This window comes from Opisthocomus hoazin, chromosome 10 (genome assembly GCF_030867145.1).
Source record: "Opisthocomus hoazin isolate bOpiHoa1 chromosome 10, bOpiHoa1.hap1, whole genome shotgun sequence".
NCBI classification, from domain to species: domain Eukaryota; kingdom Metazoa; phylum Chordata; class Aves; order Opisthocomiformes; family Opisthocomidae; genus Opisthocomus; species Opisthocomus hoazin.
The window spans coordinates 14,476,220-14,504,012 of NC_134423.1; the positions used below are offsets into that span (position 1 = coordinate 14,476,220).

General features: G+C 53.8%; 5 non-coding genes across 5 annotated transcripts; all 5 read right to left on the reverse strand.

Moving 5' to 3' along the window:
* Positions 1 to 442: 442 nt before the first annotated feature.
* TRNAM-CAU (transfer RNA methionine (anticodon CAU)) lies at positions 443 to 514 on the reverse strand. Its single transcript has one exon. It is a non-coding gene; the product is annotated as a tRNA-Met (tRNA).
* A 1,510-nt stretch (positions 515 to 2,024) lies between these two features.
* Positions 2,025 to 2,106, reverse strand: TRNAS-AGA (transfer RNA serine (anticodon AGA)). The gene has a single exon. It is a non-coding gene; the product is annotated as a tRNA-Ser (tRNA).
* An 8,491-nt stretch (positions 2,107 to 10,597) lies between these two features.
* On the reverse strand, positions 10,598 to 10,669 carry TRNAM-CAU (transfer RNA methionine (anticodon CAU)). The gene has a single exon. It is a non-coding gene; the product is annotated as a tRNA-Met (tRNA).
* Positions 10,670 to 12,179: 1,510 nt separating this feature from the next.
* Positions 12,180 to 12,261, reverse strand: TRNAS-AGA (transfer RNA serine (anticodon AGA)). The gene has a single exon. It is a non-coding gene; the product is annotated as a tRNA-Ser (tRNA).
* Positions 12,262 to 22,295: 10,034 nt separating this feature from the next.
* On the reverse strand, positions 22,296 to 22,377 carry TRNAS-AGA (transfer RNA serine (anticodon AGA)). The gene has a single exon. It is a non-coding gene; the product is annotated as a tRNA-Ser (tRNA).
* Between the last annotated feature and the right edge of the window lie 5,416 nt (positions 22,378 to 27,793).

The window sequence follows — 27,793 nt, forward strand, 5'->3', positions numbered from 1 at the left end:
CACTAGGACGGAGAAAACACTCCAGGTAGTAAAGTCTGTCACATTGGTGTTTCCCACACTAGCACCAGCCTGGTCCTCCTGCCCTCCTGCAGAGCCCTGGAGGTCCCCACCTGTGGCAGGGAAGTTGGGCATGGAGCTGCCTGATGGGAAGACAGCAACACCTGTGTTCCCAGGGCAGGCAGTGCTTCCTGAGGGGAGCTCTGTGCTGTGCTCTGCCTGCTGCTCCACACCCACCAGTCTGCCTTGCTGAGGGGCACTTTGGGATTGCTGGCTGCTAAGAAGGCAAAGGAGAAGACGGCAAAGGCAGAGAGAAGGGGCTGAGGGTGCAGGGGGGCCACGGCCATGGTTTTGCAGAGAGCTGGAGCACAGCAGTGCAGGAACCACTTGCTGACTGATGCGAGGGAGACACAGTGGCTGAGACAAGTGAGGGAATAAAATGGACTAGCAGAGGATGGTTTCGATCCATCGACCTCTGGGTTATGGGCCCAGCACGCTTCCGCTGCGCCACTCTGCTCCCCCCAGCACCCAAGCTGGGCCCTCCCACAGCCCTGCCTGACACTCGCTGGCACTGCCAGCACCAGCACTAGTGCTCACATCTCCTTCCCTTCCTCTTGCCTGTGCCCTTGCCCAGGCAGGAAAAATGTCTGCCTGGAAACCTCACTGGCAGTGGGCCTCAGGTGGGAAGCGCAAGGGCCTTGCTTTGCCCTTCACCCCACATCTCCTGCCCATTTCACTGGATGGGGACTTTCCTTTGACCACCCCAGATGGCTCTGCAGGTGCTGAAGGAAACCGCAGAGCAAGGGGGCAGCTCATGAGGGCTGCAACCCTGCTTGGAAATTCAGCTCCTGAGGGCTTGCAAGGCTGTACCCAGTGCAAAAGTCACTTCTCTTCCGGCCAAGAAGGGTGACGAGTACGGTTAGCATAGAATTACCAAGGAAAATTATTGTCCCATTTTAGCTGTGCATATAGCAGTGCCCCAGCCAGATGCTTGGAGGATCCTGATGTAGAGGAAAGCAGGGTTTATATATGTTTACAGTACAGCTGTGCCGACCAGTCAAACTACTCATGTTAAGGCCTGGGCTAATCAGTTACTATTGCTTGTGAAATCACCATGTGCTTGTCGACCTATGGTCAGTGGGGTGTTCATCTTCATTGCTCTAAACCACTGTCCAGTGCAGGTGGAGGGCTTTTATGCTAGATCCTGGTCCAATGCTGTTCTGGACACGCTCATATGCCTGGGGGTATTTTGAAAGACAAATCTCCTACTGTTTTGACATCAATATGGGGTGTTCTCAGCCTTTGAGAGCTGGTTTGAGATAGGTCTTCAGGTAAAAGCTCTTAGTCCTAGGCACTCTTTGTTCCTCTAAGCAAGTTGCATAGGTGTTTGCACTTTGATTCCACGCCTGCTACAAAGGCCTTGCCCTTCCCATGCTTTTGCTGTGCTCCCCCGCATATTCCGGCTTGTCCTCCTGGCTGGCACAGGCTCCTGAAAAGCCTGGAGCAGTCCCCACCACCATGCAGCCTGCCAGAGAGGCAAAGAAACCCCTCCGCTCTGTACCTGGTGCCATTCCTCTCCTGCCCAACACTGCTGGGTATGGAGGAGTCTCCCAGTCACCCCAGGGCAGGGTCGGTCCAGGCAGCACTGGGTGCTCCCCATCCTTAGATCCTCTGAGATGTTCCAGGAAGGCTCTGGCCAGGCTAAGCTGGTAGAGCCTGTTGGTGAGGGTGAGGGATGAGGTCGGATGAGATGTCGTCCCTTCTTTGTTAGCAATAAGGGCCACGTTGTGCAGGCTCTCTTTGGACATGAGCAGCTCTAGTTTCAGTTGTAAGGTAGACAGCTGTTTGGGATGTGTGGGGAGGTCAGGCTCTGAAGTTCTGCTCATCAAACAGAAAAGTGGACATCTTACTGGTCCAGTGGCTTCCCCCAACTTGCCTACCTTGTAGATTTGGAGAAGAATTTCCCACCCGTGCAGGAGCTGAGTCCCATGTTTGCATGGTGGTGGTTGCAAAATGGGCCTGTGCCCCGTAGTTGGCAGGATTCGAACCTGCGCGGGGAAACCCCAATGGATTTCTAGTCCATCGCCTTCACCACTCGGCCACAACTACCTGCTCCAGCCCTCTCGGCCCTGCTGATCACGCGCCCTCTGCAATGACACCTGGCTCCCTGGGAGTTTCAGGGCCAGGTCCCTGCAACTGGGACCTGTGCTGAGTGCAACAGGCACCGGCTGCCAGCCTTCCCGAGGCCTTGCGAGGCGTAACCCCAGGGGCTATGGCTGTAGATGCCAGCGCCCTGTCCTCAGCAGGGCATCTGCGACATCGTGCCATGGGGGGATGGTTTCACTCCCCAGCGGCCATCTCTGCTGCTTCCAGGGAAGAAGGGAAGACAGCTGTGTGGAGACATCTACGGATGGTGGTACTTGTGGGGTGGGATATTAGACCCCACTGTGCTTCTCAGATTTCTCGGAGGGGGACTCCAAGCTGTCTGTGAGCGCTAGGGTGGGAAAATTCCTGCAGGGAACATGGGGACCTCCCAGCAGCACCTCCAGCCCCTTGGGGACGTGGGGTGGTGTTAACCCTTCAACAAAGAGCACATCTGCCACGCAGGTGGTTGTTGTCTAGAGGGTACGGTTTGTGAGAGTGGGAGAGACCTATGGAAAGGGCAAGGTGCAGCCTGGCTGAGGATAAGAGTGGAGGGGCAAAGGGAGAATAAGTGCGAGGCATTAGAGAAGGAACATTTGGAAAATGACGTTCAGGAGCCAGTGTGGAGGTGGTGCATCCACAGTGCCTGTCTGCATGCAGAGCAAGGGTGGGAAGTGGTTACAGCTGAGAGAGTGAGCATGAGGAGCGACCTGAGGATCTGTGTGCACTGGGGGCTGGAAGGAGGAGGCCGGCCAGTATGCTACCTGCGGGTGCGGTGGGAGGAGGTCTGTTCTTTACGTAATGGCTCAAAGGCCTGTCTGTCGGATGTGAAGTCACCCTGGAGGCGCTGACCTACGCCATCCAGACTCCAGCATTGCAGAGACATCCTGAAGTTTACTGGAACTGGGTCTAACAACGTTCATGGTAACTAAGAACTGAGACACGCTCATTTCTCTTTCATTCACATGCACACCCTCCCACCCCAGAAAGGGATGAGAAGAAGACGGCACTCTCTTCTTCACTCTGCCTGTCCACCTTCCCATCCCGATGCTGTGGCACAGAACCGAGACCAAGAAACATCCCAGGTGTTTGGAGACGTGCATACGGTGACCCCTCAGCCTTCCCTTCTCCAGCAAACCACGCCCTGCTCTCCCAGCCTGTCCTTGTTAAACAGGTGAGCCAAATCCATTTGGCATGGCTGACAGAGCCCCTAGACGTGCAGAAATGGGAGTCGGCCACACAGAGACACCGGTGGAGTCCCTGTAATAGCACCTGGTACACAGTCATCGAGGTCTCCTGCAGAGGAAGTACACATTGAAGAAGGCTTTCCACTTGCTGCTGGGAGCAGATTAGAGCAAGAGAGAAAGCAGAAGCCACAGCATTCAGTCAGGGGAGGACGTGCACCTGCCCCACAGTTCATGCACCTCGAGCAGCAATGACTGCTGAGAGGTTTTGCTGGTGCCGCGCTGAGGAGAGAAATGCATCATGTGCGAGGCTGAACAGAGACACTAGATATTCCTTTGTGCTTGGCTGCGTGCTTGCATGTAGGAGGCCTTGCTTTACTGCTGAGCAGCTTAGGTGCTTTTTGCCTGCAAAACACCTGGGAGGAGCAAGGTGCATCAGCAAAAGGAAAGGAGGCATCAGCCTGACTTCCTAATGCCAGGGCTCTGACTGAGATTGAGGCTCACAAAGGCAGCTTGTCCCTGCATGTTTCTGAAGGCAGCCTCCACAGCTCAGCTGCACACACACGTATGTATTTTCCTGCCACCTCAGGAAGTGTTGTCATCTCAGTCCAGTTTATCAGCCAGCTTCTGTCCTCTGCCAGGGGGTACTAAGGACAGGAAAGTCCCTGCTTCCCTGGTGTACGTGCCAGATGCGCTGGGTACACGGGCAGAAGAAATGAGCTCAGCTCTCAAATGGTTTCCATGGCAGGACTCAAGGTTGACCCTCGGAGACATCACAGGGCCATGATAACCAGGTCAGAGACTCAGCGTCCAGTTCGTTGAGGCTTTTTGGTCTTTCTCTTGCCTGCTTGCTTATTTGTGGTGCTCTGCTCTCCGTTCAGGGAGGTCCACCCTCAGCTGGCGGTAAGCTCAGGACAAAGGCCAGTGCTCTTTCTTGCAGAGCAGAGCGGGCGGCTAAATGAGACAGGAGGAGAACAAACTACCACGAGCCTCCAGCTATGCTGCACAAAGTCTTTAATGGGAAGGAACAAATGCAGTGGCACAGAACAGAGACCAAGAAACACGTCTGCAGGGTTCAAGGAGGCGCAGAGAATTTCCCAAGGACAAACTCCACACAAAGCGCTTGCCTTTTCCCATTCTCCTCTACTCCGCTGCAATCCCAGCCCACCAAGAGCAGTCCCGAGCACTGGCACCCTCCCCCTGTCAGCAGGAAATTGAGCAAAGCAGAAGAGAATGAGCCCATTCTCCCGGACATCAGAGCAAAGCAGAGCCAGAGGAGGCACGGCAAGTCCTACAATGCAGAGAGGAGCAGCAGGCTCAGGTTCCCTGTTGCCAGGTGCCTCAGGACACCCAGCCCATCTGCAAGCTGTGGCCACACTCCAGCTGATGTGCAGTCCCTGCTGTCTTTCCGGGATGATCTGCCAGCTTCAGCAGTTCAGACTGCAGCGGGGGGGAGGCAGACACAGCCCTGAGCCACCCAGGCCAAGGGAGCCTCCAGAAGAGATGGGCACCCCGCCGGCACTGAGGGAGCTCCCAACAGCAGCTGACAGAGAGGATCCCACGGCTGTGCTCTGAGGGAAAGAGGTGAGGATGGGACCCGGCAGGGTCACCACCACCGGGGAGGCCTGGATGGCCACCGTCGAGTCAGCACAGCGGGCGACACAGGGCTCGCTGCAGCTGCTTGCCAGTGGGGTCGGGCCAGAGGAGCCGCAGGGCGTTGGGAGACAGGGTCTGAAGCAAGACATGTCTCCGTGAGGCAGACAAAGCTGAAACACAGAGCACAGAGAAAACACAGACCCCAACATCAGCTTATCTATCATTTCCTCAGCTCTCTCTGCAGATCCACTTTGCTGCCCTCCATCTCCATTATTAGCTCCAATGCCCAGAAAGGGCCTGCAGCTGATCTTGCTAACACGCAGAACAGACATGACATCTCACCTGAAGGCTAGATTTGAAGGACTGGGAGCAAAGATGTGCCTAATTAGCTACTTAATCCACCAGGACCTCCTCCTGCATTTCCCAGTGCAATAGCGTGCATGAAGGCTCTTGAAATGATCCCAGCACAAATAGGCTGGGTTGGACACGTGTCTCAGAACTCACCTCTTAACATCACACGCTATGCCTACAGCTCCCACAATACTCATCGTGCTCTCCAAGTGAGCTTAAAGCACCTGTGGCAGGACTGATCCTTCCCCATCTCCCAAACAAACTTTGCTGCATGGAAAAAGGCACTGGAGGCACTTGGCCATTTTGGTAGACACCATCTGCTGCAGCTGCACATTCAGGTGGGCAGTCGTCTCTGCCGCTGAACCCCAGTGATGTCTTTCTGCTTGAAAGAACAACCAGCTCTCCCCAGCCACCACCACCAAAACGGAAAGAGGTCACATCCTCCTTTGCTTTTGAAACAGTTCTATTGCAGGGCCAAGCTGAGGCAGCCCAAGTATCAGACGGAGTAGCCGCCATGACAGCAGTTCAGTGCACAGGGAGAGCTGGAGCAGAATCAGACTTACCTCGTTCCTCGAGGAAAGGGAGGCGAGAGAGGAGGATGCGGAGCCTGCAGCAGCACAGCCTTTTATGCTGTGTCCCAGAGCCCTGGGGGGCCACAAACATTCCTTGCTCATGAAGCATCTAAACATCTAGCAGTTGCCACTTGCCAAGGCCTCGCTGGTGATTAAGCCCTCGCGTCTTCCACCTGAAATATTTTCCTCCCACTTCTTACCCTGGAACACCAAAACAATTCATCTGTGTCCCAGCATCATGAGGTTTATTAGCGCCAAGGTCTGTGTCTCGCGTGCAGGAAGATTTTTAGGGGCTTTGCATGATGTGGATTGCCTTATCACATTGCCTTCTTCATGGTGAGTATGGCCATCAGTCACTCTCAAAGTCAGCTACGAGGGACACCTCAAGTCAACTCTCCAGTGTTTTCACTGCAGATGCTCACACTGACCCTGAGAGACATTTCTCCCAGTGGGTCACCATAGACATACAGGATACTGTGGGTAAGTTCAAGCAGAACATCAAGACTGCACAATCGCACATGGGAGAAGAGAATCATGTCTGAAAGGATGTGGCAAAGGCCGCTGTCAAGGCAAGACCACAGTGTGCTGGAGAGGAACCCCTTGCGGGCAGGAGTGATGGCCACGAGGATCCTTGCTTACGCTCATCAGGCTGTACTGGTTCTGTGATCAAAGATATGCCCATGTCCTTCTCTGAAAGGGACCCATGCCCAGATTGACTTGTTCTGCTCAGCAAGGGCATTCTGGAGACCAAAGACCTGTGTGGACGGCCTGCTTTTGAGGACAGGCTCAGGGCAGAGAGCCAAAAGCATATGGCCCTTTCTCCTGGATCAGAATGGAGTGGCCCAATCCATGAAATTCAGATTTCAAAGGGACGTGGGATCGATCTCCCAGAGTCCCTGGGAGTCGTCGTGATGTGGAAGAGTTGGGAGAAACCCCGAACTTGAGGCAAACATAGGTCATCATGCTGTCGACTTCAGTGGACACGGTGCCCTGGCTGCAGGCTTTTGTGACTAAGTGCACACCAGAATAATAACAGTGTAGAAAGGACCTTTGTAGGTCCTCTGGGCTGACCTCCTGCTCCAAGCACACCAAAATTCCCCAGTACCTCAGCAGCCTCAGCAGTACCCCTCCAGGCCTTGTCCCGTTGACTTCCGCACACTGCTACTGTCAGAGAGGTCACTGCCTTGCGGGCAACTGTCCAGGGCTGCACTGTACTCCCTATGGGCTTCCAGGACATGGCAGTGAGGGTGCCAGCACTGGTGAGCAGATCGCAGTGATACGGGGTGTGCTCAGGAGATCGGCTGAATAGAAGTTTACATGGGGTGCATCTACTGTCACCTCAAGGAAGCCCACTTCTCTGTCTCATTCTCAGCGGCTTTTGAAGTATACCTAGTTCTAGGTTTGATCTGCAGGAACCAGGAGGTTGGAGTGTGCTCCATGGCACATGAAGAGAACCATGAAGAGAACAAGGGATGGATGTGTGCAAGGAATGCTACCCGCTCCGCATTTCACTTTCATGCCAGTGACTAGAAACCCCTAGTGGGTAGAAGGGCTGGGAGGAGGAGAGAGAGTCTGTCCCAGCACAGCTTTCACTGCAAATCCCAGCGGGAGCCTTCACTCTGAATCCTGATAGTTACTTCCTGTCCACCCCCACACATTGCCCCATAACCCTGGGATCTTCTCACCAGTGCTGGCACCCTCATTACCTTCTCCTGGTGACCTACTCGCGGGCCCGGGAGGCTCAGCTGGGAGAGACCCTGTCTGGTAAGGTGGGGACCAGGCCTCAAGCCCCTGCTCAGGTGAAAGCATACCTCTTCGGTGGATACATGGTTGGAGTGGGTGATCTCAAAAGGTCCTTTCCAATTCAAGCTTTTTGATGACATCTGAGAGGAGGATACAGTTGGCCTTCTGTGCTGCAAGTGCACACCGATGGCTCATATTGATCTTCTCATCAACCAGTATGACCAAGTCCTTCTCCTCTCAGGGCTGCTCTCAATCCAGTCTCCTCCTAGACTGTCTTTGTGCTTGGGATTGCTCTGACCCACATGCAGGACCTTCCGCTTGGCCTTGTTGAACTTCATGACTTTCGCACAGGCACACATCTCAAGCCTGTCAAGGTCCTTCTGGATTGCGGTTGTCACATTGCCCTCCTCATGCTAACCATGGCCGCCATTCCATGGTAAAACTGAGCCATGAAGAACATCTCAGGTCAGCTCTCAAGTGCTTTCAAGTGCAGGCACTCAGGCTAACCTAATGAGACATTTCTCCCCACAGGTCATTGCAGACACACACGAGACGGTGGGTAAGTTCAGGCAGAAGTTCAAGACTGCACAATCCCATACAGGAGAAGAGACTCACCTCCCCAGGGGTGTGGCAAAGCTCAAAGGTAAGGAAAGATCATGGTGAGCTAGAGGGAAGCCCCTTGCGGGCTGCACTGATGGCCACGAGGACCTTGCTTACGCTCATCAGGCTCTGCCACAGGCTGGTTTTTCTGTCCACAAGCCCAGGGAAAATACGGCAGATTCATAATGAGGAAGAGTAGACCAGAGAGTCAGGAAGGTCTCGTTCAAGTCAACTCTCCATGGGACCTCCGTTGGTATGTCTCTTGAGAACTTAAGCAGGCCCTCATACTTCTTACACTAGAAGTCTGGGCTCACCTTGGGAAGTGGAGAACCTGTTCGAAGCAAGCAAATCAAGGCGTAGGAGGATGATCAAAGAGATGCGCGCATCCTTCCCTGAAAGAGACCCATACCCAGATTGACCTGTTTTGCTCAGCTAGGTCACCACAGAGGCCAAAGGCCTGCCTGGATGGCCTGCTTTTGAGGAGAGGTGCAGGGCAGGGAGCCAAAAGCTCTTGGCTTTTTTACCAGGGTCAGGAATGGGGTGGCCCATTCCATACATTTCAGGTTTTAGAGGGACATTGGATCAGTCTCCCAGAGCACCTGCGAGTCATCGTGATGTGGAAGAGTTGGGAAAAGCCCTGAACGTGAGGCAAACATGGGTCATCATGCTGTCGACTTCAGTGGACATGCTGCCCCAGCCTCAGGCGTGCCAGGCATGCCACAGCTCATAGCCTCTCTCCTCCAAAAATTCTGCTTTCCTCTAGGCCGTTTCCACACATTTTAGCACCATTCCTGAATCAGCTGATGCCTACTATGAAATACTGTGCTGCTGCTGCCTTTCAAGGCACTGCCTTCTGGTGGCTGCTTAAGGGCTCATGAAATTCAGTGCCCCGCAGAATAATGAAGGTTAGAAGAGGCCTCTAGAGATTGTCTGGGCCGACCTCCTGCTCTGAGTAGACCAAACTTCTCCGTTAGCTCAGCAGGCTCCAGGACTTGTCCCATGGACTTCTGAATACTGTTCACTTTTGAAGAGCTCACTGTCTCTTGCGTAGCTCTTCCAGGGCTGCACTGCAGCCCCTGTCACTTCTTTTCCCACAAAGACAGCCGGCATTAGCCTTGTTGCATTTCTTGAGTCAAGTCATATTGAACCGGAACATCTGACAGGTATAAGAACCTCCTGTAAAACTGCATTCACCGTGCCTCTTATTTGGCTGGGACACCTCATGCACATCTATAGATATTTACTTTGTAACTCTATTCTTTGCATGCTAGCCTTTCTCCTCGGTCAGCAGGGTCCCGTTGCGAACTTTGGACGATGATTGCTTTTGGTGAATCCTTGTGGAGCTGGCCCAGAGTGGGTCATATCCCTATTCGCCACGGTGAGTCCCTTTGCCACTGACCACTTGGGACAACTGTAGTTGGTAGCAGAGGGAGAACTTTTACCCCAAATAAGAGGGTTGTGGGTGAAACAGAATCGATTGGGTTAAATTAAATTATTGCCCACTGAAATACATTTGCATAGTGAGAAACAAAAAGACAAACAGAAAACACGACCTTTCCTCCCTCATATCCTGGCTCGACTTCACTCCTCTACTCCAGACTTCTCTACCCACCCATGTGGCACAGGGGAGATGCATCTTCCCTCTGCTCTTTCTGACCCATTTTTTTTTGTTATTTTTCTTCCTCCTCTCTCTCTTTGCCATTTCCCACTCTTTCTGGATTCTCTTTTCATAGGGGCCACAAACTTTGCTGACGGCTCAACTGTGTCCTGTAGTGGGTCTTCTGTGGAGCTGGAGGTGGCTGTGTCCACCACAGGTCAACTCCTGAGCTCTTCACACCCAGGCCACCCTGCAGCACTCCCTCTCCCCTCCACTACCAACACCTAGCCCCATGTAGCCAACACAGTGCCCACTGGGAATATCTGCTGAGCCCTGCTCCCGGCGGGACTTGTAAGTGGTACAGCAGCAAACACACTAGGACGGAGAAAACACTCCAGGTAGTAAAGTCTGTCACATTGGTGTTTCCCACACTAGCACCAGCCTGGTCCTCCTGCCCTCCTGCAGAGCCCTGGAGGTCCCCACCTGTGGCAGGGAAGTTGGGCATGGAGCTGCCTGATGGGAAGACAGCAACACCTGTGTTCCCAGGGCAGCCAGTGCTTCCTGAGGGGAACTCTGTGCTGTGCTCTGCCTGCTGCTCCACACCCACCAGTCTGCCTTGCTGAGGGGCACTTTGGGATTGCTGGCTGCTAAGAAGGCAAAGGAGAAGATGGCAAAGGCAGAGAGAAGGGGCTGAGGGTGCAGGGGGGCCACGGCCATGGTTTTGCAGAGAGCTGGAGCACAGCAGTGCAGGAACCACTTGCTGACTGATGCGAGGGAGACACAGTGGCTGAGACAAGTGAGGGAATAAAATGGACTAGCAGAGGATGGTTTCGATCCATCGACCTCTGGGTTATGGGCCCAGCACGCTTCCGCTGCGCCACTCTGCTCCCCCCAGCACCCAAGCTGGGCCCTCCCACAGCCCTGCCTGACACTCGCTGGCACTGCCAGCACCAGCACTAGTGCTCACATCTCCTTCCCTTCCTCTTGCCTGTGCCCTTGCCCAGGCAGGAAAAATGTCTGCCTGGAAACCTCACTGGCAGTGGGCCTCAGGTGGGAAGCGCAAGGGCCTTGCTTTGCCCTTCACCCCACATCTCCTGCCCATAACACTGGATGGGGACTTTCCTTTGACCACCCCAGATGGCTCTGCAGGTGCTGAAGGAAACCGCAGAGCAAGGGGGCAGCTCATGAGGGCTGCAACCCTGCTTGGAAATTCAGCTCCTGAGGGCTTGCAAGGCTGTACCCAGTGCAAAAGTCACTTCTCTTCCGGCCAAGAAGGGTGACGAGTACGGTTAGCATAGAATTACCAAGGAAAATTATTGTCCCATTTTAGCTGTGCATATAGCAGTGCCCCAGCCAGATGCTTGGAGGATCCTGATGTAGAGGAAAGCAGGGTTTATATATGTTTACAGTACAGCTGTGCCGACCAGTCAAACTACTCATGTTAAGGCCTGGGCTAATCAGTTACTATTGCTTGCGAAATCACCATGTGCTTGTCGACCTATGGTCAGTGGGGTGTTCATCTTCATTGCTCTAAACCACTGTCCAGTGCAGGTGGAGGGCTTTTATGCTAGATCCTGGTCCAATGCTGTTCTGGACACGCTCATATACCTGGGGGTATTTTGAAAGACAAATCTCCTACTGTTTTGACATCAATATGGGGTGTTCTCAGCCTTTGAGAGCTGGTTTGAGATAGGTCTTCAGGTAAAAGCTCTTAGTCCTAGGCACTCTTTGTTCCTCTAAGCAAGTTGCATAGGTGTTTGCACTTTGATTCCACGCCTGCTACAAAGGCCTTGCCCTTCCCATGCTTTTGCTGTGCTCCCCCACATATTCCGGCTTGTCCTCCTGGCTGGCACAGGCTCCTGAAAAGCCTGGAGCAGTCCCCACCACCATGCAGCCTGCCAGAGAGGCAAAGAAACCCCTCCGCTCTGTACCTGGTGCCATTCCTCTCCTGCCCAACACTGCTGGGTATGGAGGAGTCTCCCAGTCACCCCAGGGCAGGGTCGGTCCAGGCAGCACTGGGTGCTCCCCATCCTTAGATCCTCTGAGATGTTCCAGGAAGGCTCTGGCCAGGCTAAGCTGGTAGAGCCTGTTGGTGAGGGTGAGGGATGAGGTCGGATGAGATGTCGTCCCTTCTTTGTTAGCAATAAGGGCCACGTTGTGCAGGCTCTCTTTGGACATGAGCAGCTCTAGTTTCAGTTGTAAGGTAGACAGCTGTTTGGGATGTGTGGGGAGGTCAGGCTCTGAAGTTCTGCTCATCAAACAGAAAAGTGGACATCTTACTGGTCCAGTGGCTTCCCCCAACTTGCCTACCTTGTAGATTTGGAGAAGAATTTCCCACCCGTGCAGGAGCTGAGTCCCATGTTTGCATGGTGGTGGTTGCAAAATGGGCCTGTGCCCCGTAGTTGGCAGGATTCGAACCTGCGCGGGGAAACCCCAATGGATTTCTAGTCCATCGCCTTCACCACTCGGCCACAACTACCTGCTCCAGCCCTCTCGGCCCTGCTGATCACGTGCCCTCTGCAATGACACCTGGCTCCCTGGGAGTTTCAGGGCCAGGTCCCTGCAACTGGGACCTGTGCTGAGTGCAACAGGCACCGGCTGCCAGCCTTCCCGAGGCCTTGCGAGGCGTAACCCCAGGGGCTATGGCTGTAGATGCCAGCGCCCTGTCCTCAGCAGGGCATCTGCGACATCGTGCCATGGGGGGATGGATTCACTCCCCAGCGGCCATCTCTGCTGCTTCCAGGGAAGAAGGGAAGACAGCTGTGTGGAGACATCTACGGATGGTGGTACTTGTGGGGTGGGATATTAGACCCCACTGTGCTTCTCAGATTTCTCGGAGGGGGACTCCAAGCTGTCTGTGAGCGCTAGGGTGGGAAAATTCCTGCAGGGAACATGGGGACCTCCCAGCAGCACCTCCAGCCCCTTGGGGACGTGGGGTGGTGTTAACCCTTCAACAAAGAGCACATCTGCCACGCAGGTGGTTGTTGTCTAGAGGGTACGGTTTGTGAGAGTGGGAGAGACCTATGGAAAGGGCAAGGTGCAGCCTGGCTGAGGATAAGAGTGGAGGGGCAAAGGGAGAATAAGTGCGAGGCATTAGAGAAGGAACATTTGGAAAATGGCGTTCAGGAGCCAGTGTGGAGGTGGTGCATCCACAGTGCCTGTCTGCATGCAGAGCAAGGGTGGGAAGTGGTTACAGCTGAGAGAGTGAGCATGAGGAGCGACCTGAGGATCTGTGTGCACTGGGGGCTGGAAGGAGGAGGCCGGCCAGTATGCTACCTGCGGGTGCGGTGGGAGGAGGTCTGTTCTTTACGTAATGGCTCAAAGGCCTGTCTGTCGGATGTGAAGTCACCCTGGAGGCGCTGACCTACGCCATCCAGGCTCCAGCATTGCAGAGACATCCTGAAGTTTACTGGAACTGGGTCTAACAACGTTCATGGTAACTAAGAACTGAGACACGCTCATTTCTCTTTCATTCACATGCGCACCCTCCCACCCCAGAAAGGGATGAGAAGAAGACGGCACTCTCTTCTTCACTCTGCCTGTCCACCTTCCCATCCCGATGCTGTGGCACGGAACTAAGACCAAGAAACATCCCAGGTGTTTGGAGACATGCATACGGTGACCCCTCAGCCTTCCCTTCTCCAGCAAACCACGCCCAGCTCTCCCAGCCTGTCCTTGTAAAACAGGTGAGCCAAATCCATTTGGCATGGCTGACAGAGCCCCTAGACATGCAGAAATGGGAGTCGGCCACACAGAGACACCGGTGGAATCCCTGTAATAGCACCTGGCACGCAGTCATCGAGGTCTCCTGCAGAGGAAGTACACATTGAAGAAGGCTTTCCACTTGCTGCTGGGAGCAGATTAGAGCAAGAGAGAAAGCAGAAGCCACAGCATTCAGTCAGGGGAGGACGCGCACCTGCCCCACAGTTCATGCACCTCGAGCAGCAATGACTGCTGAGAGGTTTTGCTGGTGCCGCGCTGAGGAGAGAAATGCATCATGTGCGAGGCTGAACAGAGACACTAGATATTCCTTTGTGCTTGGCTGCGTGCTTGCATGTAGGAGGCCTTGCTTTACTGCTGAGCAGTTTAGGTGCTTTTTCCCTGCAAAACACCTGGGAGGAGCAAGGTGCATCAGCAAAAGGAAAGGAGGCATCAACCTGACTTCCTAATGCCAGGGCTCTGACTGAGATTGAGGCTCACAAAGGCAGCTTGTCCCTGCATGTTTCTGAAGGCAGCCTCCACAGCTCAGCTGCACACACACGTATGTATTTTCCTGCCACCTCAGGAAGTGTTGTCATCTCAGTCCAGTTTATCAGCCAGCTTCTGTCCTCTGCCAGGGCGTACTAAGGACACGAAAGTCCCTGCTTCCTGGGTGTACATGCCAGATGTGCTGGGTACACGGGCAGAAGAAATGAGCTCAGCTCTCAAATGTTTTCTGTGGCAGGACTCAAGGTTGACCCTCGGAGACATCACAGGGCCATGATAACCAGGTCAGAGACTCAGCGTCCAGTTCGTTGAGGCTTTTTGGTCTTTCTCTTGCCTGCTTGCTTATTTGTGGTGCTCTGCTCTCCGTTCAGGGAGGTCCACCCTCAGCTGGCGGTAAGCTCAGGACAAAGGCCAGTGCTCTTTCTTGCAGAGCAGAGCGGGCGGCTAAATGAGACAGGAGGAGAACAAACTACCACGAGCCTCCAGCTATGCTGCACAAAGTCTTTAATGGGAAGGAACAAATGCAGTGGCACAGAACAGAGACCAAGAAACACGTCTGCAGGGTTCAAGGAGGTGCAGAGAATTTCCCAAGGACAAACTCCACACAAAGCGCTTGCCTTTTCCCATTCTCCTCTACTCCGCTGCAATCCCAGCCCACCAAGAGCAGTCCCGAGCATTGGCACCCTCCCCCTGTCAGCAGGAAATTGAGCAAAGCAGAAGAGAATGAGCCCATTCTCCCGGACATCAGAGCAAAGCAGAGCCAGAGGAGGCACGGCAAGTCCTACAATGCAGAGAGGAGCAGCAGGCTCAGGTTCCCTGTTGCCAGGTGCCTCAGGACACCCAGCCCATCTGCAAGCTGTGGCCACACTCCAGCTGATGTGCAATCCCTGCTGTCTTTCTGGGATGATCTGCCAGCTTCAGCAGTTCAGACTGCAGCGGGGGGGAGGCAGACACAGCCCTGAGCCACCCAGGCCAAGGGAGCCTCCAGAAGAGATGGGCACCCCGCCGGCACTGAGGGAGCTCCCAACAGCAGCTGACAGAGAGGATCCCACGGCTGTGCTCTGAGGGAAAGAGGTGAGGATGGGGCCCGGCAGGGTCACCACCACCGGGGAGGCCTGGATGGCCACCGTCGAGTCAGCACAGCGGGCGACACAGGGCTCGCTGCAGCTGCTTGCCACTGGGGTCGGGCCAGAGGAGCTGCAGGGCGTTGGGAGACAGGGTCTGAAGCAAGACATGTCTCGGTGAGGCAGACAAAACTGAAACACAGAGCACAGAGAAAACACAGACCCCAACATCAGCTTATCTATCATTTCCTCAGCTCTCTCTGCAGATCCACTTTGCTGCCCTCCATCTCCATTATTAGCTCCAATGCCCAGAAACGGCCTGCAGCTGATCTTGCTAACACGCAGAACAGGCATGACATCTCACCTGAAGACTAGATTTGAAGGACTGGGAGCAAAGATATGCCTAATTAGCTACTTAATCCACCAGGACCTCCTCCTGCATTTCCCAGTGCAATAGCGTGCATGAAGGCTCTTGAAATGATCCCAGCACAAATAGGCTGGGTTGGACACGTGTCTCAGAACTCACCTCTTAACATCACACGCTATGCCTACAGCTCCCACAATACTCATCGTGCTCTTCAAGTGAGCTTAAAGCACCTGTGGCAGGACTGATCCTTCCCCATCTCCCAAACAAACTTTGCTGCATGGAAAAAGGCACTGGAGGCACTTGGCCATTTTGGTAGACACCATCTGCTGCAGCTGCACATTCAGGTGGGCAGTCGTCTCTGCCGCTGAACCCCAGTGATGTCTTTCTGCTTGAAAGAACAACCAGCTCTCCCCAGCCACCACCACCAAAACGGAAAGAGGTCACATCCTCCTTTGCTTTTGAAACAGTTCTATTGCAGGGCCAAGCTGAGGCAGCCCAAGTATCAGACGGAGTAGCCGCCATGACAGCAGTTCAGCGCACAGGGAGAGCTGGAGCAGAATCAGACTTACCTCATTCCTCGAGGAAAGGGAGGCGAGAGAGGAGGATGCGGAGCCTGCAGCAGCACAGCCTTTTATGCTGTGTCCCAGAGCCCTGGGGGGCCACAAACATTCCTTGATCATGAAGCATCTAAACATCTAGCAGTTGCCACTTGCCAAGGCCTCGCTGGTGATTAAGCCCTCGCGTCTTCCACCTGAAATATTTTCCTCCCACTTCCTATCATGGAACATCAGAACAATTCATCGATATCCCAGTATCATGAGGCTAATTAATGCCAAGGTCTCAGTCTCGCGTGCAGGAAGATTTTTAGGGGCTTTGCATGATGTGGATTGCCTTATCACATTGCCTTCTTCAAGGTGAGCATGGCCATCAGTCACTCTCAAATTCAGCTACGAGGGACACCTCAAGTCAACTCTCCAGTGTTTTCACTGCAGATGCTCACACTGACCCTGAGAGTCATTTCTCCCAGTGGGTCACCATAGACATACAGGATACTGTGGGTAAGTTCAAGCAGAACATCAAGACTGCACAATCGCACATGGGAGAAGAGAATCATGTCTGAAAGGATGTGGCAAAGTCCGCTGTCAAGGCAAGACCACAGTGTGCTGGAGGGGAACCCCTTGTGGGCAGGAGTGATGGCCACGGGGATCCTTCCTTACGCTCATCAGTCTGTACCAGTTCTGTGATCAAAGATATGCCCAAGTCCTTCTCTGAAAGGGACCCATGCCCAAATTAACTTCTTCTGCTCAGCAAGGGCATTCTGGATGCCAAAGGCCTGTGTGGACGGCCTGCTTTTGAGGACAGGCTCAGGGCAGAGAGCCAAAAACATATGGCCCTTTCTCCTGGTTCGGAATGGAGTGGCCCAATCCATGAAATTCAGATTTCAAAGGGACGTGGGATCGATCTCCCAGAGTCCCTGGGAGTCGTCGTGATGTGGAAGAGTTGGGAAAAACCCTGAGCTTGAGGCAAACATGGGTCATCATGCTGTCGACTTCAGTGGACACGGTGCCCTGGCTGCAGGCTTTTGTGACTAAGTGCACACCAGAATAATAACAGTTTAGAAAGGACCTTTGTAGGTCCTCTGGGCTGACCTCCTGCTCCAAGCACACCAAAATTCCCCGGTACCTCAGCAGCCTCAGCAGTACCCCTCCAGGCCTTGTCCCGTTGACTTCCGCACACTGCCACTGTCAGAGAGGTCACTGCCTTGCGGGCAACTGTCCAGGGCTGCACTGCACTCCCTATGGGCTTCCAGGACATGGCAGTGAGGGTGCCAGCACTGGTGAGCAGATCGCAGTGATACGGGGTGTGCTCAGGAGATCGGCTGAATAGAAGTTTACATGGGGTGCATCTACTATCACCTCAAGGAAGCCCACTTCTCTGTCTCATTCTCAGCGGCTTTTGAAGTATACCTAGTTCTAGGTTTGATCTGCAGGAACCAGGAGGTTGGAGTGTGCTCCATGGCACATGAAGAGAACCATGAAGAGAACAAGGGATGGAAGTGTGCAAGGAATGCTACCCGCTCTGCATTTCACTTTCATGCCAGTGACTAGAAACCCCTAGTGGGTAGAAGGGCTGGGAGGAGGAGAGAGAGTCTGTCCCAGCACAGCTTTCACTGCAAATCCCAGCGGGAGCCTTCACTCTGAATCCTGATAGTTACTTCCTGTCCACCCCCACACATTGCCCCATAACCCTGGGATCTTCTCACCAGTGCTGGCACCCTCATTACCTTCTCCTGGTGACCTACTCGCGGGCCCGGGAGGCTCAGCTGGGAGAGACTCTGTCTGGTAAGGTGGGGACCAGGCCTCAAGCCCCTGCTCAGGTGAAAGCGTACCTCTTTGGTGGACACATGGCTGGAGTGGGTGATTCTGGCGGAGATGAGGCAAGGTGAGGAGGAGGGGATGGAATTGCTGTCCCAACCAGCTACAGAAGGTTGTGGAAAGGAGGGAGTCAGTCTCTGCTGAGAGGTTCAGTGCAAAAAGACGAGAGTCCCAGAGCTTGCTGAGTTACTGGGAAGCTTGGTCTGCTCAGAGTAGTGCAGTGGAACAGAGGACCTCTGGAGTTTCGTTCCCACCTCCATTATTCTGGGGTGCACTGAGGCACATGAGCCCTTGAGCAGCCACCACAAGGCAATGCCTTGGAAGGCAGCAGCAGCACAAGATTGCATAGAGGCACCAGTTGTTTTATGAGGCTATGAGCTCTGGTATTCTTAGCACGCCTGAGGCCAAGGCATCATGTCCACTGAAGTCCACAACACGATGACTCACATTTGCATGGAGTTCAGGGGTTTTCCCAACTCGTCCACATTGCAGTGAATCCCAGGTTCAGGCTCTGGGAGACTGATCCCATGTCCCTTTCTAGATCTACATGTGTGGAATTGTCACCTGGTAGAGCAGAATGGGGAAAGGCAAGCGCTTTTTGTGGAGCTTGTCCTTGAGAAACAGGCCACTCTCTGTGCCACCCTGAACCCTGCAAATTGTTCTTTGGTGTCTGTTCTGTGCCACTGCATTTGTTGCTTTTCATTGAGGACTTTGTGCAGCATAGCTGCAGACTCTTGCTGGTTTGTTCTTCTCCTCTCTGAGTTAGCCATCTGCTGTGGAAGGAAGAGCTCTGGCCTTTTGTCCTGAGCTTACCACCAATTGTCTGTTGACCTCCAACACACCAAAGACAAGCAAGCAGGCCGATTCCCACTTCTGCCCAGCTGAGGGTTGTCTCAGCCCTTCCAAAGGGACACTGAGGTTATCAAGGACTTTGTTCATCTGCCGTGAACAGGCTGAGAGAGCTGGGTTTGGGGTACCCTGGGGAAGGGAAGGCTTAAGTGGCATCTTATGCAAGTCTCCAGACTCCTGGGATGAGAGTGTGGACAGGCAGAGTAAAGAAGACAGAGCCATCTTAGAATCATAGAAACATAGGGTGATTTGGTTTGGAAGGGACCTTATAGATCATGGCCCGTTGGCAGGGACACTTTCCACTAAACCAGGTTCCTCAAAGACTCATGCAACCTGGCCTTGAACACTTCCAGGGAGGGGGCATCCACAACTTCTCTGGGCAACCTCTTCCAGAGGTTTACCCAAAATAAGAGGGTTGTGGGTGAAACAGACTAGGTTTGGGAATATTTACTGCCAATCGATACAGACCTACACAGAGAGAAACAAAAAGGCGAACAGAAAATACCACCTTTCCTCCCTCATATCCTGGCTCAACTTCACTCCTCTACTCCAGACTTCTCTACCCACCCATGTGGCACAGGGGAGATGCATCCTTTCTCTGCTCTTTCTGACCCATTTTTTTTTGTTTTTTGCTTCCTCCTCTCTCTCTTTGCCATTTTCCACTCTTTCTGGATTCTCTTTTCACAGAGGCCACAAACTTTGCTGATGGCTCAGCTGTGTCCTGTAGTGGGTCTTCTGTGGACCTGGAAGTGGCTGTGTCCACCACAGGTCAACTCCTGAGCTCTTCACACCCAGGCCACCCTGCAGCACCCCCTCTCCCCTCCACTACCAACACCTAGCCCCATGTAGCCAACACAGTGCCCACTGGGAATACCTGCTGAGCCCTGCTCCTGGCTGGACTTGACAGTGGGTACAGCAGCAAACACACTAGGATGGAGAAAACACCCCAGGTAGTAAAGTCTGTCACACTGGAGTTTGCCACACTAGCACCAGCTGGCTGAATGGCAGAACTCAGAGGGTTATCGTCAGAGGCGCTGAGTCTAGTTGGATGCTGGTAACTTGTGGTGTCCCCCAGGGGTCAGTACTGGGCCCAACCTTTTTTAACTTCTTCATCCACGACCTGGATGAAGAGTTAGAATGTACCCTCAGCAAGTTTGCTTATGACACAAAACTGGGAGGTGTGGTAGATACACCTGAAGGCTGTGTGGCCATTCAGCGTGACCTGGACAGGCTGGAAAGTTGGGCAGAGAGGAACCTCAAGAGGTTCAACAAAGGCAAATGCAGGGTCCTGCACCTGAGGAGGAGCAACGCCATGCATCAATACAGGCTTGGGGTGGACCTGCTGGACAGCAGCTCTGCGGAGAGGGACCTGGGAGTGCTGGTGGATGACAGGTTAAGCATGAGCCAGCAGCGTGCCCTGGCTGCCAAGAAAGCTAATGGGATCCTGGGATGCATCCAGAAGAGTGTGGCCAGCAGGACAAGGGAGGTTTTCCTTCCCCTCTACACTGCCCTAGTGAGGTCTCATCTGGAGTACTGTGTCCAGTTCTGGGCTCCCCAGTTCAAGAAAGATGAGGAGCTACTGGAGAGAGTCCAGCGGAGGGCTACAAGGATGATGAGGGGACTGGAGCATCTCTCCTACGAGGAGAGGCTGAGGGAGCTGGGCTTGTTCAGCCTGAAGAAGAGAAGGCTGCGAGGGGACCTAATATATACTTACAAATATCTGAAGGGTGGGTGTCAGGAGGATGGGGGCAAGCTCTTTTCAGTGGTGCCCAGCGACAGGACAAGGGGCAACGGGCACAAACTGAAGCACAGGAAGTTCCATCTGAACATGAGGAAGAACTTCTTCCCTCTGAGGGTGACGGAGCACTGGAACAGGCTGCCCAGGGAGGATGTGGAGTCTCCTTCTCTGGAGATATTCAAGACCCGCCTGGACAAGTTCCTCTACAGCCTGCTGTAGGTGCCCCTGCTTCGGCAGGAGGGTTGGACTAGATGACCCACAGAGGTCCCTTCCAACCCCTACCATTCTGTGATTCTGTGGTCCTCCCGCAGAGCCCCGGAGGTCACCACCTGTGGCAGGGAAGTTGGGCATGGAGCTGCCTGATGGGAAGACAGCAACACCTGTGTTCCCAGGGCAGCCAGTGCTTCCTGAGGGGAACTCTGTGCTGTGCTCTGCCTGCTGCTCCACACCCACCAGTCTGCCTTGCTGAGGGGCACTTTGGGATTGCTGGCTGCTAAGAAGGCAAAGGAGAAGACGGCAAAGGCAGAGAGAAGGGGCTGAGGGTGCAGGGGGGCCACGGCCATGGTTTTGCAGAGAGCTGGAGCACAGCAGTGCAGGAACCACTTGCTGACTGATGCGAGGGAGACACAGTGGCTGAGACAAGTGAGGGAATAAAATGGACTAGCAGAGGATGGTTTCGATCCATCGACCTCTGGGTTATGGGCCCAGCATGCTTCCGCTGCGCCACTCTGCTCCCCCCAGCACCCAAGCTGGGCCCTCCCACAGCCCTGCCTGACACTCGCTGGCACTGCCAGCACCAGCACTAGTGCTCACATCTCGTTCCCTTCCTTTTACCTGTGCCCTCGCCCAGGCAGGAAAAATGTCTGCCTGGAAACCTCACTGGCAGTGGGCCTCAGGTGGGAAGCGCAAGGGCCTTGCTTTGCCCTTCACCCCACATCTCCTGCCCATTTCACTGGATGGGGACTTTCCTTTGACCACCCCAGATGGCTCTGCAGGTGCTGAAGGAAACCGCAGAGCAAGGGGGAAGCTCATGAGGGCTGCAGCCCTGCTTGGAAATTCAGCTCCTGAGGGCTTGCAAGGCTGTACCCAGTGCAAAAGTCACTTCTCTTCCAGCCAAGAAGGGTGACGAGTACGGTTAGCATAGAATTACCAAGGAAAATTATTGTCCCATTTTAGCTGTGCATATAGCAGTGCCCCAGCCAGATGCTTGGAGGATCCTGATGTAGAGGAAAGCAGGGTTTATATATGTTTACAGTACAGCTGTGCCGACCAGTCAAACTACTCATGTTAAGGCCTGGGCTAATCAGTTACTATTGCTTGCGAAATCACCATGTGCTTGTCGACCTATGGTCAGTGGGGTGTTCATCTTCATTGCTCTAAACCACTGTCCAGTGCAGGTGGAGGGCTTTTATGCTAGATCCTGGTCCAATGCTGTTCTGGACACGCTCATATGCCTGGGGGTATTTTGAAAGACAAATCTCCTACTGTTTTGACATCAATATGGGGTGTTCTCAGCCTTTGAGAGCTGGTTTGAGATAGGTCTTCAGGTAAAAGCTCTTAGTCCTAGGCACTCTTTGTTCCTCTAAGCAAGTTGCATAGGTGTTTGCACTTTGATTCCACGCCTGCTACAAAGGCCTTGCCCTTCCCATGCTTTTGCTGTGCTCCCCCGCATATTCCGGCTTGTCCTCCTGGCTGGCACAGGCTCCTGAAAAGCCTGGAGCAGTCCCCACCACCATGCAGCCTGCCAGAGAGGCAAAGAAACCCCTCCGCTCTGTACCTGGTGCCATTCATCTCCTGCCCAACACTGCTGGGTATGGAGGAGTCTCCCAGTCACCAAAATGCAGAGCTGGCCCAGCCAGTACTGGGTGCTCAGCAGCGTGGTCCTTGCAGCCAGTCCCAAATGGAGCTGTGCCCCGTACTTGGCAGGATTCCAACCTGCACGGGGAAACCCCAGTGGATTTCTAGTCCATCGCCTTCACCACTCGGCCACAACTACCTGCTCCAGCCCTCTCGGCCCTGCTGATCACGCGCCCTCTGCAATGACACCTGGCTCCCTGGGAGTTTCAGGGCCAGGTCCCTGCAACTGGGACCTGTGCTGAGTGCAGCAGGCACCGGCTGCCTGCCCTCCCGAGGCCTTGCGAGGCGTAACCCCAGGGGCTATGGCTGTAGATGCCAGCGCCCTGTCCTCAGCAGGGCATCTGCGACATCGTGCCATGGGGGGATGGATTCACTCCCCAGCGGCCATCTCTGCTGCTTCCAGGGAAGAAGGGAAGACAGCTGTGTGGAGATATCCACGGATGGTGGTACTTGTGGGGTGGGATATTAGACCCCACTGTGCTTCTCAGATTTCTCGGAGGGGGACTCCAAGCCCTCTGTGAGCGCTAGGGTGGGAAAATTCCTGCAGGGAACATGGGGACCTCCCAGCAGCACCTCCAGCTCCTTGGGGACGTGGGGTGGTGTTAACCCTTCAACAAAGAGCACATCTGCCACGCAGGTGGTTGTTGTCTAGAGGGTACGGTTTGTGAGAGTGGGAGAGACCTATGGAAAGGGCAAGGTGCAGCCTGGCTGAGGATAAGAGTGGAGGGAGAATAAGTGCGAGGTGTGGACGACTTGCAGAGAGACAGAAGAGGGTTTCTTTTGCTGGCATAGGTATATCCAAATCTTTTTGCCAGCACTTGCAAGCATTGTCCAAATGCTGACCGTGGACCAAAATACCAGACAAGCAACACCAATAATTTCCATCAGTAGAGGAAAGTAGCTCTGTCTACCTTTCGTCTCTGGAGCAGGAATATTTGGAAAATGACGTTCAGGAGCCAGTGTGGAGGTGGTGCATCCACAGTGCCTGTCTGCATGCAGAGCAAGGGTGGGAGTTGGTTGCAGCTGAGAGCGTGAGCATGAGGAGCGACCTGAGGATCTGTGTGCATCGGGGGCTGGAAGGAGGAGGCCGGCCAGTATGCTACCTGTGGGTGCGGTGGGAGGAGGTCTGTTCTTTACGTAATGGCTCAAAGGCCTGTCTGTTGGATGTGAAGTCACCCTGGAGGCGCTGACCTATGCCATCCAGGCTCCAGCATTGCAGAGACATCCTGAAGTGTACTGGAACTGGGTCTAACAATGTTCGTGGTAACTGAGACACACTCATTTCTCTTGCATCTTGCGGCCTGTGGGACAAGGGAAACACGAGGAGCCTCTCACAACTAGATTCTTCGCCACAAGGGGGTGAAGCTTCTATGATTCCAGGGCTGCTTAAAGAAAAAAGCAGTGTTGTTCTCTGCGCTGACAGTCAAAAACTGTTCTGGGTACTGATGTTCTATGGAGGATATGGGTTGACGCAGTATTTGCAGACTCCCACTCTGTCATCAGCAATACTACAAGTAGGTGGAGTTATGAAGAGAGGGGTCATGATTGTGCATGCTCTGTTCCCTACTGAAATGCCCACACTAACGCCATGTTGCAGTCACACTGTCTATGCCCAGACCTGAAAAACAGCGCTTTCCTCCTTTCCACCACATACGCGTCCCCTGGAGTTTATTCCCAAAACACCAATGCAAAAGAGAAGTGCCATGACTGGTTTTCATATGAAATGTCTGAAGAAAATTCAGAGGACTGAGAAGCACACTCAAAACGGCTGCATTAACTTTCTTATCTGAATTATTGTCTGAACAACCTCCCTTCAAAACTGCTTCCCATCTTTGACTACCCACACAGTCAAGGAGGGTTACTGTGTGACCTTTCTCGTATTTCCACCTCCATCCACTGCTTCTTGCCATCCCATTGGGCATGACCAGCAATAGGATGGCTCTATATACCTTAATCCACATGCACACCCTCCCACCCCAGAAAGGGATGAGAAGAAGACAGCACTCTCTTCTTCACTCTGCCTGTCCACCTTCCCATCCCGATGCTGTGGCACGGAACCAAGACCAAGAAACATCCCAGGTGTTTGGAGACGTGCATACGGTGACCCCTCAGCCTTCCCTTTTCCAGCAAACCACGCCCTGCTCTCCCAGCCTGTCCTTGTTAAACAGGTGAGCCAAATCCATTTGGCATGGCTGACAGAGCCCCTAGACGTGCAGAAATGGGAGTCGGCCACACAGAGACACCGGTGGAGTCCCTGTAATAGCACCTGGTACACAGTCATCGAGGTCTCCTGCAGAGGAAGTACACATTGAAGAAGGCTTTCCACTTGCTGCTGGGAGCAGATTAGAGCAAGAGAGAAAGCAGAAGCCACAGCATTCAGTCAGGGGAGGACGTGCACCTGCCCCACAGTTCATGCACCTCGAGCAGCAATGACTGCTGAGAGGTTTTGGTGGTGCCGCGCTGAGGAGAGAAACGCATCATGTGCGAGGCTGAACAGAGACACTAGATATTCCTTTGTGCTTGGCTGCGTGCTTGCATGTAGGAGGCCTTGCTTTACTGCTGAGCAGCTTAGGTGCTTTTTGCCTGCAAAACACCTGGGAGGAGCAAGGTGCATCAGCAAAAGGAAAGGAGGCATCAACCTGACTTCCTAATGCCAGGGCTCTGACTGAGATTGAGGCTCACAAAGGCAGCTTGTCCCTGCATGTTTCTGAAGGCAGCCTCCACAGCTCAGCTGCACACACACGTATGTATTTTCCTGCCACCTCAGGAAGTGTTGTCATCTCAGTCCAGTTTATCAGCCAGCTTTTGTTCTCTGCCAGGGGGTATTAAGGACAGGAAAGTCCCTGCTTCCCGGGTGTACGTGCCAGATGCGCTGGGTACACGGGCAGAAGAAATGAGCTCAGCTCTCAAATGGTTTCCATGGCAGGACTCAAGGTTGACCCTTGGAGACATCACAGGGCCATGATAACCAGGTCAGAGACTCAGCGTCCAGTTCATTGAGGCTTTTTGGTCTTTCTCTTGCCTGCTTGCTTATTTGTGGTGCTCTGCTCTCCGTTCAGGGAGGTCCACCCTCAACTGGCGGTAAGCTCAGGACAAAGGCCAGTGCTCTTTCTTGCAGAGCAGAGCGGGCGGCTAAATGAGACAGGAGGAGAACAAACTACCACGAGCCTCCAGCTATGCTGCACAAAGTCTTTAATGGGAAGGAACAAATGCAGTGGCACAGAACAGAGACCAAGAAACACGTCTGCAGGGTTCAAGGAGGCGCAGAGAATTTCCCAAGGACAAACTCCACACAAAGCGCTTGCCTTTTCCCATTCTCCTCTACTCCACTGCAATCCCAGCCCACCAAGAGCAGTCCCGAGCATTGGCACCCTCCCCCTGTCAGCAGGAATTTGAGCAAAGCAGAAGAGAATGAGCCCATTCTCCCGGACATCAGCGGGGGGGAGGCAGACACAGCCCTGAGCCACCCAGGCCAAGGGAGCCTCCAGAAGAGATGGGCACCCCGCCGGTACTGAGGGAGCTCCCAACAGCAGCTGACAGAGAGGATCCCACGGCTGTGCTCTGAGGGAAAGAGGTGAGGATGGGGCCCGGCAGGGTCACCACCACCGGGGAGGCCTGGATGGCCACCGTCGAGTCAGCACAGCGGGCGACACAGGGCTCGCTGCAGCTGCTTGCCACTGGGGTCGGGCCAGAGGAGCCGCAGGGCGTTGGGAGACAGGGTCTGAAGCAAGACATGTCTCCGTGAGGCAGACAAAGCTGAAACACAGAGCACAGAGAAAACACAGACCCCAACATCAGCTTATCTATCATTTCCTCAGCTCTCTCTGCAGATCCACTTTGCTGCCCTCCATCTCCATTTCTAGCTCCAATGCCCAGAAAGGGCCTGCAGCTGATCTTGCTAACACGCAGAACAGACATGACATCTCACCTGAAGACTAGATTTGAAGGACTGGGAGCAAAGATGTGCCTAATTAGCTACTTAATCCACCAGGACCTCCTCCTGCATTTCCCAGTGCAATAGCGTGCATGAAGGCTCTTGAAATGATCCCAGCACAAATAGGCTGGGTTGGACACGTGTCTCAGAATTCACCTCTTAACATCACACGCTATGCCTACAGCTCCCACAATACTCATCGTGCTCTCCAAGTGAGCTTAAAGCACCTGTGGAAGGACTGATCCTTCCCCATCTCCCAAACAAACTTTGCTGCATGGAAAAAGGCAGTGGATGCACTTGGCCATTTTGTGAGACACCATCTGCTGCAAGTGCACATTCAGGTGGGCAGTCCTCTCTGCCGCTGAACCCCATTGATGTCTTTCTGCTTGAAAGAACAACCAGCTCTCCCCAACCACCACCACCAAAACGGAAAGAGGTCACATCCTCCTTTGCTTTTGAAACAGTTCTATTGCAGGGCCAAGCTGAGGCAGCCCAAGTATCAGACGGAGTAGCCGCCATGACAGCAGTTCAGCGCACAGTTTTGTGATCAAAGATATGCCCATGTCCTTCTCTGAAAGGGACCCATGCCCAAATTGACTTGTTCTGCTCAGCAAGGGCATTCTGGAGGCCAAAGGCCTGTGTGGACGGCCTGCTTTTGAGGACAGGCTCAGGGCAGAGAGCCAAAAGCATATGGCCCTTTCTCCTGGTTCGGAATGGAGTGGCCCAATCCATGAAATTCAGATTTCAAAGGGACGTGGGATCGGTCTCCCAGAGCCCCTGGGAGTCGTCGTGACGTGGAGGAGTTGGGAAAAACCCTGAGCTTGAGGCAAACATGGGTCATCATGCTGTCGACTTCAGTGGACACGGTGCCCTGGCTGCAGGCTTTTGTGACTAAGTGCACACCAGAATAATAACAGTTTAGAAAGGACCTTTGTAGGTCCTCTGGACTGACCTCCTGCTCCAAGCACACCAAACTTCCCCGGTACCTCAGCAGCCTTTAGCAGTACCCCTCCAGGCCTTGTCCCGTTGACTTCCGCACACTGCCACTGTCAGAGAGGTCACTGCCTTGCGGGCAACTGTCCAGGGCTGCACTGTACTCCCTATGGGCTTCCAGGACATGGCAGTGAGGGTGCCAGCACTGGTGAGCAGATCGCAGTGATACGGGGTGTGCTCAGGAGATCGGCTGAATAGAAGTTTACATGGGGTGCATCTACTATCACCTCAAGGAAGCCCACTTCTCTGTCTCATTCTCAGCGGCTTTTGAAGTATACCTAGTTCTAGGTTTGATCTGCAGGAACCAAGAGGCTGGAATGTGCTCCATGGCACATGAAGAGAACCATGAAGAGAACAAGGGATGGATGTGTGCAAGGAATGCTACCTGCACTGCATTTCACTTTCATGCCAGTGACTAGAAACCCCTAGTGGGTAGAAGGGCTGGGAGGAGGAGAGAGAGTCTGACCCAGCACAGCTTTCACTGCAAATCCCAGCGGGAGCCTTCACTCTGAATCCTGATAGTTACTTCCTGTCCACCCCCACACATTGCCCCATAACCCTGGGATCTTCTCACCAGTGCTGGCACCCTCATTACCTTCTCCTGGTGACCTACTCGTGGGCCCGGGAG